The 17,876-nt window shown below is 44.8% G+C and overlaps 1 protein-coding gene across 6 annotated transcripts in view; it reads right to left on the bottom strand.

Moving 5' to 3' along the window:
- The window catches only part of LPP (LIM domain containing preferred translocation partner in lipoma), a 333,154-nt gene that overhangs the window by 226,716 nt on the left and 88,562 nt on the right, over positions 1-17,876 (bottom strand). For 3 of the 6 annotated variants that reach the window (XM_050978157.1, XM_030227018.2, XM_030227017.2), the window contains one exon: positions 13,203-13,267. The exons of the other annotated variants lie outside the window; for them this stretch is intronic. The gene's annotated coding sequence lies outside the window, so the exon portion shown is untranslated. The remainder of the gene's footprint in view (positions 1-13,202; positions 13,268-17,876) is intronic. 6 annotated transcript variants of the gene reach the window in all.

Here is a 17,876-nt window from a genome sequence, read left to right as displayed (position 1 = left end):
AAATAAAGAAGAATAAAAGGCATATTTTGAGATGGTGCCTAAGCTGGAGGAGCTCCACCATGCCATGGCTACATGGATAGAAGGGTAGGTCACAAGGTGGTGTTAGCTACCCCTATGCTGTTTGCAATAAACATGACGTATAACATAATGACATACAGCTCATTAAGAAGACAAAGAGGGGGCAAGGGGTGTTCTTAAAGCACAGGAAAATGGCTGAAGGGGAATATTAAAAGCAAAGGCAAAGCTGATTGTGACTGTGTAGAGTGCATGAAGATAAAGCTCTGGTTTAGTATCCACAGAGCATTAGTTCTGCTCTGAATGGAAACTCATGACAGAAGACAAGTGCTTGAAATTTGATTTTCAATTCAACTTTGAAAGTCATAAAAGCACCAAGCACCAGCCCAAGAAACTGCTGCTCTTCCCTTTTAACTCAGTGTCCATTCATTCAAGAACAGTGATATGCAAAGCTCTGGGAGATAATTCCCCAGCTGGTGCAAACCACAATACCAGCAATGAAGTTCAGCCCAGCCAGGCATCCACACTAGCCGTGTGAGTTTGCTAAACAAGCTCATCCTGCTAAAAAGCCCACCCCAGTTGCTCCACCACTATCGCTCTGCCGCCTTCTGTTTTTGACCATCCAAATTAATCATTTGTTCCCCTTTCCAAAAATCAGTAGGAAGTTCTGTTGTGACTAAAGAGTTTTCATACTAGACTGGCCACATCAGTTCCCTAGATGCGGAACAGCTCAAATCTGACAGTCTCCAGGAAAATATTCTGATTCTCTTTTACCTTCACTGCACTTTCTTCCAAAAGACTGGCAGGGGGTGATGGAAGAGAAGAAATGAATTATGAGCAGAGGGTACTTTTAGAGAGAAGAACAAAACTTTTAATGCATCCAAAGATTTTTATATGCTGCATTTTAGCCACTGCTGGTAACCACTCATTCTTGAGCTGTGCTAGGGCAGGCAGCTTGGTCCTGCAGCTGGTAAGTGCACACACAGCTCCATTTATCAAATGCCCTTCAGTAGTTGCTACCACTATCTCTCAGGTCTGAGGCAAAGCATGTTCCCACACACAACCAAGCATCTGAAAGGCATTTCAGCATGCCTCTGCTGTGTAATGCACGCATTTCTCTTTCCAAGTAACACAGCTGCCAACACCTTAATCATTCCTTGGGGACCTTCAACACATCAGCCCTTAAGTGCTTCATTACCTCCAGCAGCTCCTGCAGAGCTCACATCCCAGGTGAGCCGTACACAGCTCCCTGTCAGCTACAGAGAGCAGCCTGAGCTGCAGGAGAGCAGGATCTGTGCAAATCAGCTCTAACAGCCTATCTTCTACCACTCTTTGTTTCCACAAGTTTGGCCTCGTTTGCTGCAAAATATCTAGGACAAAAGGCAAGCAGCAAGAAATCACATTTGAGACTAAAATCACTGTTTCTTTTCATGAGATCCTGTGGGAGAGAAGGTGCTTGCTCCTCTGCATGGACACTAAGGGGCTATGGAGACCAATCAAATACCCTTCACTAAAGCACCTGAGCTGTGTGTACCTCCCCAAAGCCTTCTTGTTTTTAAGTTAGAAACTGCTGCCTCAAGTCACAAAATACAGCGTTTTGAAATTGTATTGATATGTTCTTGGCACAAAAGAAAAATAAACTGCAAATGCAACCAATACAGAAACTAGAGTTGCCCTTTGTTTCTGCAGGACTTAAAACACTAAGGGGAAAATCTAAGCAACAAAGTCCATTGATCCATGGAAAGATGCAGTCTGTGAGGACAGTACACAGATACCTATTCTGAAATTAGCTTGAGCATGTGAAGGCATAACCTACCCTTTGAAACTTCTAGATTGCTCCATCAGGTTCCTTGAGATGACACTGATGGAGACAGCATCACAAGGAATCACTTCCAAGTCAATCTTCTTTTTAAAACAAGATACCCCAGGGCAATTATTTTGTGAAGCACCTTCACTAGGGAACAGCTTCACCTGCTCTCTTCATGTCAGCCCCACTGTGCCTCCTCTACAGCTCCCCCACCACCCAGAGCCCTTCCAATTCCAGTTATGATCGAATGGCTTAAAATAATGTGGGAAGGTTAATTAATCATGCAATGAATACAAACTTACACACATTAAGTATGCACAGACACGTGTGCATCCCTGATTTTTTTATTCTGCATCATTAGCTCAGGAAACTGGTAGAGGCAAAGAATAAGGAGAGAAACCAACAGTCGCTCACATGGATCAACACTTCCAGGCTCTCTCTTTTGCAGCTCATCTCACTCATACTTGTGGTTTCAACATGTGATTCACATTAGGCCCCCTCTGCTCGCCATTTGATGGTTCTGCTAAACAGATGTGAATTTATTTAGTCACAGAGCCTGCTCTTTACACTGCCTCTTTGTAGAACAGATGGGCTTTTTTTTTCCCTGTTCAACAGTGTTCAGACAACGATCATACCCAGTGCACAGGTTTACTTGGCAATGTCAAAGGAAAAGGAACAACACGTGAACACAGGCACATTCTCACAGGAGTTCTTTTCAGCAGCCTGGACACACCACAAGAGGTGATGCTCCTGATGGAGAATGCCAAACTGCAACACCAGGAACACCCAGACAAGACCAAGATCCTCAGGGATCAGCCCCAAAAATTCAAGCAAATGAGCGGCGCATGCTGCACCTGGCAAGGTCCAGAAGACACCCACCACAAAGCTCTCCTGTGAAAGCTTGACTGGAGGGAGCTGAATGAAGGCTAGGCTCCTGCAACATTCATGGGGACATGAAAACATGGCATCTCCTGGGACTCTTCAGCTTGGTGAAATAGCCTGGAAAAGCTATCCGCTCCCTGTGTGGGCATTCTTCTTTCTGCACTCAGAGAGCCTTTGGCACTGGATGAAGCAGAACTGCACAAAGGCCCTCTCAGAGCAGAATAAGACTGCCCACATGAGAAGCACGATTGGAACAGCTATTGCACTTTAAATTCACACCCTGGCTTTGTTTTGCAATGGTTTCCCTGTGCAGAAGGGCCCCGGGCTTTAGATTCAATTCCTTCTCATGTTATCAATAGCTGAGCACTGCTCCCATCTGAGCACAGGATATGGCCTATACAAGAAGCCAAATCACAATCTTAGAGAAGGATGAGCTTCCCTTTTCCTTTGCCCTATCCTGTGTATGGATGCACCTCTCTAGTCCTTCAGGAACACAATACTCATGACTTCACCCTAGCAAATGGCCCTGCTATGGGGGTAAATCATCTCTGCTCTACCACAGAAACCAAGGATGTGTGTACATGGCACACATGAATGCCGTGCCCACACTTGTGCAAACATCTAATCCCTCTCCAAAGCTGCAGTCCTGTCCCTCAGACACAGCTCTGCTCTAGATGCACTGCCCACCTGTTACAAAGACGACCTCAGTTTCCACCAGAATATACTTAGGACTCAGGATTAAAGAAAATAAATAAATAAATAAATAAATAAATAAATAAATAAATACACATACACACACACACACACATACACACACACACACTTTAAATATGGTTATATGAAAATTTGGTTTTCTGGAGAACGAAACTATAAATTTCAGAAGGAAAGTAAAAGTGGAATTCTCTCCCTGAAAGGCAGCCGGGACACAGCCATTAACACCCTCCCTGGGGGCCTTGAAGCTGAACATTTCCAAAAGCAGAAAAATGTGTGGCTTTCTTTCGGGGGGGAATGCATACAATTAAGCAGTATTAAAAAGCTAGTAGGTATTAGGCAGAAAAATATTTTCAATAATAGAAGACTGGGACTGAAAAGGACAGCTGAGACCTTGCAGGGCAACAGGCACTTCCAGCTACAAAGCACTTTGTGTCTTCTGAGAGTTTTTCCTTTCTTTTTTTCTTGGCAAGCTCTGAAACACCACAGTATAATTTTCATTCCTATTAATGACCATGCCATCCAAATACCCTGTGTATGGACCATACACCAGCACTTCATTCTTTTCTACATCTTAAGCAAAAGCAAAAAAGCAAAACACTCTGAAAGAGACTTTCATAAGCATAAAGCAAATTTATGTGCCCAATTCCCAGAGGCTGGTTGCTTAACCTTCAGTATGAGACTTCAATAACTTTGAGCATTCAAACAACTTTTCTCCATGTGAGACAAAGGAAATTCCTTCCTGCTTTGTCCCACCTGCTCTGCTCTTCGGGGTGGTGCTCCTGCTGGGGCAGCACCACTAACAAGATAGAACATGGCATCAGGAACAGGGCTCCCAAGCCATCCCTTCAGGAAGTGTGGAAAACCTTTCCAGGCATCCCTCTCCATCTGCATCCCACCTTCCCTGCCACCTCCACCAAGGCACTGAGGACAGCATTTAGTTTCTCCTTTACAACATTTTGAGCTCAGAGACAAGGTGTGGTCTGTAAGAGCAAAGTGCACAGAGCCAAAAGGCATCCAAAATTTTAAGTATGGATACTGAGATCTCAGTGGAGGGTTAAAACTGAGGGGGAGCAGAGCTGGCAAAGGCTCATGATGGATAGCAGTGAGCTGTTCAGAAGAAAATTAAGAAAACATTTTGAATTCCCTCCTAAAAGGGAACAAATAGGTCCAACACTCCAACAGAAGGGAATTTTTTGCATCTCTGAATGATAGTGCTTTGCTTTTATGGCCCGCGGCTGCTTGGGAAATTCAAAACTATTTCTCTGAAGAATTCACTTGGACAAGCTTTATGGCTTTGATCAGTTAACTATTTTTTAATGCTAATCCACCCCAGTGATATTTGTCCTCCTTTTCCCCATGTGCACAGAAGCACAGACACAGACAAATACTGCACAAAAGCAAACATTAGCCAGATGAACAGTCAGGAACAATGACATCCAGAGCCCATAACCAAACACCAACTCCATTCTGTTTTATTCCTTTCTATTCTAGAAGTTCAATATTCTTTGGCCCAGTATGACCCACTAATTGAAATTTAGGAATCAAATTTTGGAGCCCAGCAGGTATAATGCTCATGCAGTGATTTGGCCACAACTACTGTCACTCAAAAAATGGAAATAATTTTCCTAAAAGTTGGACTAAAACACGTGGTTGAAAGGCCTTATTAGAAACCTAACACAAACCCCAGCAAGTAACTCTAGTCCTCCCCATCCTCCAGATTAACAAATAAAGGTGCAGAAGTAATGATTTGCTGACATCTATGAAGTAAAGATTAAAATGAGCCAAGAGAAGGACTGAAATTACCAGACACCCATCACCTCACTGGAATTGCTCTAAGCTCCCCCACAATCTCAGGTGTAAAATCCAAACACCAGGCTAAGCAAAACTCCATTTACAAGCTCAGTATACAAATTTGTCCTCTTGTTTAGGGCACCAAAGTCTAAATGTGCACCCAGAACACGCTGGCTATCTAAGCCATTATTCAATTATCAGTCCTACTGGTTGCACCATTGTGATATCCCATGACATAAACAGCAAAAAAAATGCCACTACACCAAAAAAAAAACCCTGAGTAAGGGACAGTCCCTGCTCTGCAGCACCTTTGGTATTCAGGCTGCTATCTGAACTTTGCTTGCTGTCTTTAAGTAACAGATTCGGGCAGTATTTCCTGTGGCAGAGAATTACACAGGCTGATTATTCTCTGTGGAAAAGTGAAGAAATCCTGGAAGCAATTTTCTGTCTCAATTGTTCCCAGAATGCAGGAACAATCTCTTAGCCCTCTTCCTATTTTCTGCTCAATGCCATCCAGGCTCAGCGGACAGAATCCATCACATTGATGCCGCAGGTCTGGGTCCTGCAAACACTCAGCCAGGTGAAACCTCACACACCAGCAGCCCAACAGGCTTCAACCAGGGTCAGCTTTGACCTTGGCCACAAAGGTTTTAGGGGACAAAGAATGAAACCGGTGAGAATTCAAAGTACGTGGGAAATGTTCAGTCCTAGGTAGGACAGAGCTTATCTCAGCAGAATAACACAAATGAAATGTTTCTGATGCACATTTCTTAACCTCATTCTTTTAAAATGCACTCTCAGGCACATGGTGTGATTCTTGGGGTGTCCTGTACAAGGCCAGGACTTGGACCTGATGATCCTGATCCACCCTTCCAACTCAGTATATTCTATGACTCTATGTTAACTTTAAAAAATCAAGGAAGATCAGCAGTACTTGATAAATGTGCATCACAGGCAAAGCTCCTAAGAAGAAAGATCATTTTCTCAAACTAAAAATTTCATTATCATGGCGGGGGGAGGCGTGGGGTGGGGTGGAAAGACAGATATTTTCTACAGGGATAAACCCTCACACTTCTAAGTCAAAAATCTAAGAGCTGATGTCTTTCTACCAGAGCCTAAAACCATTCCTGTGCAAAACCGCTACAAGTCTGACCCACAAAATGGGGGAAGAACTGAGTACTGCATACTAATCTGCACCCCCTTGCATATGCTGCAGCAGCAGCAACTCCAAATATGAATTTTTCAACATTTTGGCAATATGTACTATTCACCCAGGTACATGCCCACACTCAAAATTATTCAATCAGAACCTTATTTTCCACCCAAATGAATTTTGATATAAAATATTCAATTCAGCCTAATCAGTGGGGCTTAAACATCAGTCAAAATACTTTCTTGAATTGACTCCATCAGCGCCAGAGCACGAGAAAAACCTCTTTAAATAATCTGCCTCCAAAGGCAGGTACTGACTTTTCAATTGTGTTATTATTTTTTTAATAAAAGTAACATTTAAAATATTATTACTTTTAAGCCAGTGCTGCTGAGGGAGGGACAGAAAAGAACAGGGGGCTGCTGCAGAATCACACCGCCAGTCTTAGTATCACTTCATTTTCAAATGAGGAATTTGGTAGTAAACAACCTTTTCCTTGTACACAAACATTTTTAATTTCATGCCCTGCTAATCATACATCTGTTAGAGCTCCTTTTCCACCCATTCCACTAATAAAAGAAAAATCGTCACACTAAAAATGTGGTTTGTCTGAAATGAAAATTGAGTAATAATCAACGTTCCTCTGTGGGATGAGGAACGCAGCAGCACTGGCCCAATGGAGGTGACAAAGACATGGTCTGGAAAGGGATGTCTTCACACATGCCTTGCCAGTGGCCCTTGCTCCTGGCAGCCCCTCTGCACCCCTGTGTTTGTGTAAGAGCCCTTTTGGGACTGGTTCACCCAACAGCTTCTCCCAGGATTCCTGGTGGTCCACACAAGGCACCACCACCAGCAAAGTCTCTCCTGCTGCCATCACCTCCCTCACCAGCACCTCTTTCCCCTGTTTTCTTCCCCTCTATTTTTTCCTCACCTCCTCTATCAGCAGGATATGAATGTCACAGCACTGCCCTCACCTTCCCAAATCTCCTTCCAGTGGTGAGACCCAGTGGACCTCAGCACATCAGACTTCAGATGTGTGCAGTACCTTTACCTGGGCCTTCCACACACCAGAGCTCACTGATGTGATGCTCAAAAGTGCACTTAAATATGCGATCACACCCCTGAAAACAGCTCCTTATCATCTCTTCAGTAACACTGGTGCAAGTGTTGAGGTTGTTATTTAACAGACATGCCCAGCTGAAATTCCAAGTTAATCAGGCCCCCAGAAACACCCACAATCAAGACCATCTGATTTGGCCTGAGAAATAATTTTTGTACAGTAAGGCACCAGAATGAATTGCCCTATGGAATGCATGGATGCACTATGGATGCACCGTTCCTGGAAATGTTCAGAACCAGGTTGGACAGGGCTTGGAACAACCTGATCTAGTAGAAGATGTCCCTGCTCATCACAGGGGAATTCAAACTAAAGAATCTTCTTCAAAGTTCCCTTCCAACCCAAACCTTTCCATGATTTTCTGATTCTAAGATTTACTGTCTTGCACTGCCCACACTCCTCTTTTCTGGACTGCTGACACACAGCTTTTGCCTTTTTAGACTCCTCCTATTCCCATAGCTGTGCTGGGCCAACTCCAACTCAGAAATATTGCACTTGTAAGACCTACGCAATGGTAACTGAGAGTTTTAACAAGCAGTAAGAATCCAACTGAAGCCTTAGGCAATGTGGCACAAAGACATTCTGGGCAGAGGTACATGACTCTGCTACACCTGGGACTCCTCTCTGGCCTCCAGTCCTCACATTAGCATGCTGAGCCCTCTGCTCCTTCCAGAGGCTGTTTTCTAAAGCATGATTATCTACATAAGCTCTCTCTTGTCTTCACCAGAAGTGCAGTTGTTTGACTAATCAGCTTTAAGGAGACTTGTGAGTTAACTAATATCAATTAATTACTCCTATTTTGCAGATAAGCAAACAAAAGAATAAAAAAGGCGAAGCATTCTGGTCTGAATTAATGGAAGGGAAATCAGAGCCCAAACCCACTCCTTGACCTGGGTCCAGAATAATCAAAGGCACTGGGAGAGGACCTTGGCATCCCCAGGCCCCTGCCTCATGCTCAAGAAGCAGCACCAGCCCTGCCCTGCACCACCAGCCCTCCAGCTCATTGAGGATGCACAGGCAGCCTCGAGATCTTTATTTTACTTGTGCTCTCATGCTAAAGCTGCAGGGATTAGAAATGCTACAGTACAAGCCAGCTTTCTATTACTCAAGAGACAGTTTTAGCCCAGCTGCCCAAATGCAGTTACCCCAGAGGCATCAGCACCACTCCACCATGCTCACAAAGGAGACATGATCCAAACCAGGCTGTACCTAAGATTAGGTGACCACAACCAGCTAGAGCACAGGCACTGACACATCCCTTATGTCCATAAACAAAAGCATTCAGCTCTGAATTCTTCTGACCTCCAATTACAGTGCATTCAGTCAAACAACCCTGCCAGAATTAAAAGGGAAAAGGGAGGGGAAAAGAATAAAAAAAGACTTTGTCGAGCAAAAGTACTCTTAGACACATTTGATGTAATAGTCATATGATTAACAAACTGTCATATCAAAGTTTTCTGCGAAGTAGGAACACTTTGACAGTTCATATTTTAAAAACTGACATTTTGATTCATTACTGTAAATAGCACTCTGTATTAAATATTGTGACAAGGCATACAGTGTATTTTTTGAGCTCTATCACATTTAGGAAGTACTGAAATTTTTTTAGCCTTTTTTTTTTTAAGCACGTATAATATCAAAAGCAGTTAAAGCAGAACTCCAAGAAAGCTTCTAGAGGAGAGAATCATGATTTCTGAAATAACCTACTTCTCTGCCGTCATCTCAAGCACTGTTGGGAACTCAGGCCCACAAGGATCTTAATGTACTGTTTGCATAATAAAAGAAGGAATTGTTTCACCGAACAAAAGAGCTATAAGGAAAGTGGCTACATTAAATAATGTAAAATTATTCACTAGCAAATCATCCTGAAGCTGGCAAAGAGGGAGAGCACTATAAGGTGCCGAATTACCACTCAGAATATCTGAGAGCCAGTTCATAACCAAGATGAACCACACAACGTCCAAATGACTGCCCAGATGTGCATCTTGCTCATCTCCCCCAGTCCTCAGCCATGTGTTTGGGCCCCTTCTGCAGCCCTGCCATGCCCATCCCAGACAGAGGCAGCACTCCCTCACTGCTGGGGTGGGCAGGAAGGGCTGCCCCATCCTTGGAGCTACCAAGGACATCAGGGACAGAGGTCCACAGCAGAGCAGCTCCCACTGCAGGGATGCTGTGAGCCACCAAAGCCCACCAGCTGAGACAACTTAATCCCCTTTCAGCTCCCTGCTTATGGATCCCTTTCTGTGGATCACCAGTACCAGGGCAGGACTGGGACCAGAAACAATACTGTCCATGTTCTGCATTTCCTGAAAAGCAAACCACTCGATGGAGAAATCCAAAATAACAGCCCAAGCTACCACAAAGATCTTGCTAGAGCAGCAGAGGAAAACCAGAGGCTGCCTAGCTGTTTGCAAGAAGCTCAGGTGTTATGAGGACTGCAGTCCAGGGCTTTGGAAAAAAAAATAGTTACCATTATCACTGCTTGCAGCCAGCTGCAAGTGGATCTCTGGGCTCTGTCTCCGGACAGAATGGATACACTGCCATAAACATGAGCCCAGAGACTACCCCAGGACATGATGAGGCTGTCAAGCACCCCAAAGATGGATCACAGCACTGTTTCAGCAGGGGCTTGATCCAGCCCAGCCTGCCTTTCCCCAAGAGCAGCTACACACCCCTCACATGCTGGAAATCTTGTGGATGCCTCTGCATGCCAGCATGTGTGGCAGTAGTAGTGGTCTAGCCAGACATCCAAAACATATTGGCACCACTATAATTTGTCCATTCACCAATATGTTTTCCTAAAAACGCCCATATGCTTTTCCTGCAGTTCCCATATGCTTTTGCAAAAAGAAACAAAAACATTTTGTTAGTCGCGAGCGATTGATCGCCACATATTTCACAGAAGTCAAGTAGAAAAACAAAAACAACAATAAAAAAAAGCAGTCAGCTGCTTCCCCTCCTCCTCCTCCTCTCTGTTCATGGAGGGAACTGTGAAGAGCAGGAAAAAATTCAGCCCACAGCAAAATACACACACCGCTCATTTTTTTTGCACTGCAAGATATTCTAGGAATTACAGGAGGAATCTTCATTAAAAACAAGCTATCAAGGATCTGGCAGCCAGTGGCATTCCAGACAGCAATTCAGCATCGGGTCCTCGCCGCAAGCAGCGCAACCCACAGGAATCCGCACTCCTGGAGATGCACTTTAAACAAGCCAGAGGGTGGGAGGACAGGCTGGTAAAGAGGTTACTGCCCTTCCAACTCACAGGACAGCTCATGTGAGGCTTAGTCTATCTCTCTGTGCAGGTATAAAGCCCCCTCTCACACTCAGGGCTTCCCAGGGAGGTGCTGCCTTGCACACAAATGCCAAAGCGGGCAAGGGGAGCGGGCAGGCTCGGTTCAGCTGGGAGCAGGCACGTGGGTGTACAAGTATGTGTGTGTCAAGGCTGGAGCATGTGGGAACCATAGCTGTGTAGTTAAAGACTCATTAAGAAACAGCAGACCCAGGGCCAACGTTCAAAGAGGAGCAACGCAAAACATTTCTCTGGAGAAAGATTAGCGTGTGTTCTTCTTTACACAAATAAAATTAAAGAGAGACTCATAATATAGACAAATCAATTAACTTCTGAAAAGCCAAGGGCACTGCATGCAAGAGCAGACAAGAGGGGAAAAGCTTTGTTACCGGGCCACCAAAGCAGTGCACAGGCTTTCTTTCCCAGAAAAGAAATTCAACTATTGCTGCATTCAATTCTGACGTTAGTCCCAGCTGCATCAAGCTCATTGTTACAGGGACACAGCTGCTTCCTTCCCAACAGGCCATACACGTACCTATACATCATTGTGACCAAGGGCTGGGGATCATCTTTGCAGAGACTGTGGAAAAGACCTGAGGGCAGAGGTCAAAAGACTACAGGAGAGCTTAAATCAACAGTTCCAGCCTAAAAAGAAAGAGCTTGAAGCTGACTTTCTATATAGGATACCCTGAACAGCACACACCCTTCTATCACAATAAAACTTTCTGTGATGCAGAACCATGTTCAGTTCTCCCACAAATTTAACCAGGAATGCTCTTTGCAAACCTAGTGTTTCCTTGCAATGATCCAATCTCACACTAAACCTAATGAGAGACCAGATGCAACAGGTCAAAAGCCCAGTTTTTCACAGAAATGAAGCCAAAAACCCAGTCAAGAGAAGAGAAATCAATTTCTTGCACAGGACACAGAGTAAAAAACCAATTTGTCAGACACAGCTTGCTTCACAAAATACATTTTATGATATGTTTTTGTCTTGAGAGGAGTTGTAAGCACTTGAAAATCTGACTTCACCACTCACAAATGCATTGATGTTGTTGCTCCAGTGCTGACTAGAAAACAAAACTAATACTGTCTCATTTAGTTAACATAAGGACATCTTAAGTTAATTTAACAATGGGCTTCTTCCTAGATTTCATATTTATAGCAACCCACTGGGATGGTTTATTAAACCTAGCCAGGAGAGCTACCACAGAAAGAGTGAGAGTAGCAGAAGAGCTACCATTAATCTTCCATAGCCCAGCAACTGGGAAGATCAGGCCTTGAACCAGATTCTATGCTCTTGCTATTAATCTCCTGTCCTCTACTTATTAATTCCTGGTCTGTCTTTGTCTGTCAACATTTATTAATGGCCCCAACTGTTTGCAGTAAACAGGATACTGAAATCCCATCTCCACCAAGACATAATTTACCCACAAAAAAAACCCCAAAACCACAAAAATTAGACTCAAGAAGAGGGTAAAGGCAGAAAGCAGGGACATACATTGTGTATCAAAAGAGAACAATGAGAGTGCAATTAAATTTAGTGACACGACAGAGTGAAGATTCACTGTTCCTGATTTTGGCCCGTCTCATGCCCCTAAAGTCAGGTGACATCACGGCAAACAAAGAAGCTCCACTGGTCACAGCCACCAGAGTAGTTGGCCCCTCATTCTCCTCTTCTCAGCAGGGCTGCACAAGCTGCTCTCTTCCCCCCTAAGACTCTGCAGCACCTTTCTGTGTCCTGGGATGGCACAACTGAGAGAGGCTTGAGGACAGACCCACTGCCCTGACACTGGTCCTGCTCTGCAATCTTACCCTTCCTGCAATCAAACCATTCTATCACGGGATGGACACAAAGGACGGTTTGTGTCCCACACATAATCCAGCCAGGGACTCCTACAATACTTTGGGGTAGTCCATCATGGTGATCCTTAAGTCACAGCTGAATATCTCCAGTGAATTTTACAGAATTGGAAATTCTGAAGAATGAATTAATTTGCTCCTCACAGTAATTTCTATTTGTCCACTGAAACACAGGTAGATTCAGCTAAAAATACAGCCAGCCCTCCATCACCAGCTGGGAACATCCACGGTCTGCAGAGAGCCACGTCATGGATGGGGAATGAGTTCAGGTCCACAAGCTGGAAAGCCTCATTCAAAAAAGAAGTCAAAGCAACACAACCCAAAGGACCAAGCAATTGTTCCCAGGCAGCACTCCCAATTTGCAGGAGGGCCTGCATGTTTGCTAATTCCAAACCTGGACCCAGAAACAGTAAAACCACCTCAAGCCTCCTGGGCAGGCTGGCATCCCACCATCCCAGGCTTTGGAGAAATGCCCATCAGCTGTTGAAGGACCAAACATGGTACTGAGGTCTTCCCACTGTCCCTAAACTCAGCAGTTGGCAAAAGCCCTGGGAGTTGATCCATTCCTCACCTGGAAGCAAGGCAGCCCTGTCAGGCACCCAGTCAGACGTACAGACAGGCACTTCCAAGGGACTTCTGTGGGTACAAACAGAAAGGTCAGAATCAATGTTTTGCTCACTGTAAAAGCAGAAAGTAAATCAAGCTGGCTGTAATGCCTCGCCAAGAAAACAGCCCCAAAAGGGCATGTAAGGCCAGCTGCCCTCCTGTACAGAGCAGACCACAGCCTTTTTTCCTCCCCTTTGACACAAGTCAAGTGTCAGTCTGTCCTTGTTCTGACCCATACAGGGGTTTTTCACTCCTTGGCAGCACACTTTACATCTGAGCAAGTGTTGGGGTAGCTGAGGTTTATTTGGAAGAGAAGCTACTTGTTTTAAATCACTGCAGAGCTGGTGAAAGGCACTGACGCAAGGGCTGCAGGTAACAAAGTCTCTTTGAAAGCCTGACCAGACGCCCTTCTGCCTCTCATGCTTAAAGGGCCTCTTCTTCCCAAGCCCCAGCCACCGCTCAAGGCCAGGCATGAGTCACTCCCACAGCACTGGCTTTGCCATGCGAGCATCAAGGAGCACCAAAGCAGAGATGGGATGCATTAAACACACAGCCAGTGTGAAAACAGAGTCAGGGTGGGACAGCCCAAAACCTACCTCCACCTTCGGCCCTGGTTTCCTTTCTGGGTGCCTCCAAAGACACCCAATTAAAGAGAAAACACAGTTTTTTCAGGTTACCACAAGCTTTTTTCAACCAGCAGTCTTTAATACTTCCAGCTTATTGATATCTGAGCTTACTCTGATGTTTTCTATTTCCTTTAATCTCAGTCCTGGAGAAGAAATGAGCAAGTTTAAAAAGTATTAGTGATGACTAGCAAAAGGTCCACCTCAACATAACCCTGGTGTCCCAGCTCACCATGCTCCTGGTGTCACCAGGTGACCCCCAGCTCCTCCTAACTGCATCCTCACCCCTATTTTCCTGAGATGAGCCAAGGATCAAAAGTCATTAAAGAGAAGGAGAGATGCTTCCAGCCAGTTGCACATATTTTTTTAATGAAGCCAGGCTACAACTCATTAGCCCCACCATCAGCTGCCTTGCTCAGAAGAACCAGGACTGCCAGGGCAGCAGCTTTGCCCTCCTGGTCTGTGGTGAAGGAAGGGCAGCAGAATTTCAGCAGTTGCTTCAGATCCACACCGAAGTGCAAAAAGTGGAGAAAAAATTTGCTGAGAACCTGCCCACACAGACACTGGATATTCTTTTCATATTTGCCATGACAAAAAATTCACGTTAACATTTTTGCAAGCACTGTAAGCCTGTATCAAGTATCAGCAAAGAAGCAGACAGGTGTCCTGACCACAGAGGAGACAGCATATGCAAACAGTTTGGAATTTATTACCATTATTTTTTAAAGGGAGAAGCAAATCCCAGAGATTTTTCTGTGCATGATACATTTTCTGCTCCCTGTTTGATGTTGCTTTCAGACTTCAGACTTCAAATAGCTAACACTAACCTATGTCTCAAGCCTGCTTTAAACTGATGCCCCTTAAGAGACCAGAAATGAATGCATGGTGAATCACTTATGCCACACACAGTGGGGGTGATGAGCAGTGGTCCACGTCTCCTGACTGCTGCATGGACCCAGGAAAGTTGGGGGAAAGGAGATCCCAGCTCTCTGTACATCAGAGCCAGATAACTCGGCGTAGAGCCTTTGCGTTTTTGGAGCTGAGAGCACAAGCTCCAGGTCAACAGCCCAACCACAAGTCAGACAGAACCACCCAAGCACTGGCATTTTCTGCAAAATGTGAAGAGAGATGCATAATCTGCTTAGGCTGCACTTCTACTCTCTCTTGCCTGCCTTTAGGAGATGCTTAAGAGAAGCTGCATTTTAATTAGCAGCCCCAACCAAGGGAATCTGATCTTGACAGTAAGTGAAAGGGAGCAACCCAAAGTTATACAGACTTCAGGCTGTGTGGGTCCCAGCTCTTCGCTTCTCTGTGGACATTACTGCTTCCAGAAATTAAATCACAACCTCACTTAACTTCACAGAGGTTGCAATTTGCATCTAAAGTACTGCCTAAGCCTCAGATGTAATAAACAAATACAGCTCCACTGAAATCCAAGGAGTTATTCTGAGTTTGTCTGGTTACAGATCTGCAGACCCATAAACATTACAGCTCATCCAACCTCCAGCTAAGTATCTTCTAATAGAAGACCATTATCCTTGTCAGATGGATTGGGAAAACTTGTTTAAAGCACTCTTGAATAGTCATTAGGTTGTTAGGTTTTGGTGGTTATATTTTAAGAATAAACCCCAGCAGCTATTAAACACTGGAACAAAGCATGTTAAAAGTCCACAGAGTTGGAGTGGAAATATAACTATGGTTTGGGATTTTCATTGGGAAATTGGTGAAATGGAGAGAAGAAAGAAAATACAAAACCTAAGCTGAGCTGTGCATATACACTGAGAAATCAGCTACACTATTTGACAGGTAATGAATGAAAAAGAAACACAAGAAAGAAGGAAGCAAAATCACACAATTCTGTCCTCCTTCTGAGTCTTATGAATATTTTGGGTATAGTGCATAGACAAGTGTTGTGCCAAGGAAATACAGATACATTTTGCTGGCTGTCACTGTCCCTAATAGGTGACCTCAGGGTGGACTCCACTCCTTGAAGCCTTCCCCACCTCCTGGTAATAAACCATCCCAGTGGCAAACCTGTGCTGGCTGTGCTCCCCAGGAGCAGAGCAGCACTCCTGACCAGTTTTACAAATCTCTGCCCAGGGATGAACACCACTACATCCCTGCCATGGACACACCACTGTCTTCTTTAAGCCATCTCACCAAATGAACTGGTTCCCTCCAGCAAAAGGCCACTCCATCTGCTGCAACCCATCTCCTGTTCAGATTGCTGCTTTGTCACAGCTTTGCTGATAAAGGAGAATTCTGTTTTGCCTGGGTTTTTTGACTTCTCCTGACCGAATTATATTGCCAAGAATCAATTAGCAGCCTAAGACAGGGAGAAATGGAGTCATCTTGCTTCACATTTTGCAGAAAATATGGAAACATCCCAGGCCCTGTCATGGGATGTACCAATTATGAAAGGCCATCAACACCTCACCACAAAGAAATCCATTTTAGCAGCTCCTCAGCCCTTCTGAAGGGACAGCCCTGACCAGGACAACTCTGGGTCAGCCACGTAGAGGGGTAGCGGGGAACTTGAGCTATTTCCTCAACTGAGTTTCATTTTATTCATTTATCACTCAAGCCAGAGAAGTACTTTGATCCACACATGTCCAGACTTGGATCTGAAGATGCTAAGAGTGTGAAAAGGGCATTATAGTGATAGCTCCTCTCTCACAGCCTTTGAGCTGCTGGGTGGCAGCAGATGGGGGTCACACATCCCAGCTGCTCTTCTGGGCTGGCATGTCACCACACCTGCAGGTATGGCTGTCACGCCCACACTGGTGTCTGCACCGACCACAGCTCTCTCCTGGCTCAAAAGGGAAAGGGCAGGGAGTAACACAGACACTCCACACACACCCACCATCAGTGTGTGCACAGGCGTGCTGGGAGACAGGCTTATTTAGAGCTCCACAAAGTGCACTCCATCGTAATTCCCTCCTTCTCTTCCAGTCCTGGATGCAGCCTTAAAAATCCATAGCTCCAGACAGCTAGCCCACACACTGCTATTCCAGCTCAGCAGGGAGAGCATGAACTCAATTCTGCAAGTCAAACTGGAAGGAATCAAAAAAAATTTCATAGTAGTATTTTGTTAAAACCAAAGAAGCATGCCCCCATCAAATCAAAGACAAAATAGAAGAAATTATATGGAGAAACAATCCCTACTATTGTTTTCATGGCCAAGAGTTGCAACCAAAGCTCCGGTAGCTCAGGGGCAGGAGGAGAGCCATCACAGTCTGCCACTGTCATGCAGCATGGCACTGTCCTCCTGTACCAAAGTGCCACTGAACCCTGATGGCAGCTCATCTTGAAGAGGGTGTTTGGACACGCTGCTCATGGCTCCCCAGCCCTGTGTGCTGAGCTGGATCTGCAGAGACAAACATCTGGGACAACAGCCACACACTCTCCTCCTGCACTACAAATCAATAGCTACAAGTACACAGGAATACCCAGCACATCCAGTACCCAAGTAGGAAGTGGCTGCCAGCCCCTCACCCAAGCCCTGCCACACACACTGGGCAGGTTTGCTCCTTGCTTGACAAGGACCTTCTTTCCACCAGCCAATGTTGGAGCTTCCCAGAGAGACCAAAGAGAAAGTCAGGCATAGCTCAAATAAGCACCTGGATCTACAAACAACAGATTAAATTCTCAAGCTACAAAACTATGTTTTAGCAAAAGTGCAATTGAACTCCATGTACTTGTTACATTTCTAAATATACTCTGGTTGTCAAGACAACAAAGAGACTGATGGATCTCTAAAGTGTACTGTATCCATTTAATTGTCAGCATTTCAAACTGACTCAAGGAGGGAAAAAAACTGCTGCGTGATAAGTCTAATTGTCATGGTTACCACTGGCTAACCCCATAATAAAAATATATATATTCTGGCTAAATGTGCCAAGCCATGTGAGGAGCAGATGGGAGACATTCTCATTACTGCAACAGCCTCCACTGGAAAACTAAACTTGAGGAAAGATGCGAGAGACTTTACAGAGATCTCAGACACAACAGACACC

This window comes from Serinus canaria, chromosome 9, assembly GCF_022539315.1.
Source record: "Serinus canaria isolate serCan28SL12 chromosome 9, serCan2020, whole genome shotgun sequence".
Lineage (NCBI taxonomy): Eukaryota > Metazoa > Chordata > Aves > Passeriformes > Fringillidae > Serinus > Serinus canaria.
This window is presented reverse-complemented; position numbering and strand designations above follow the sequence as displayed.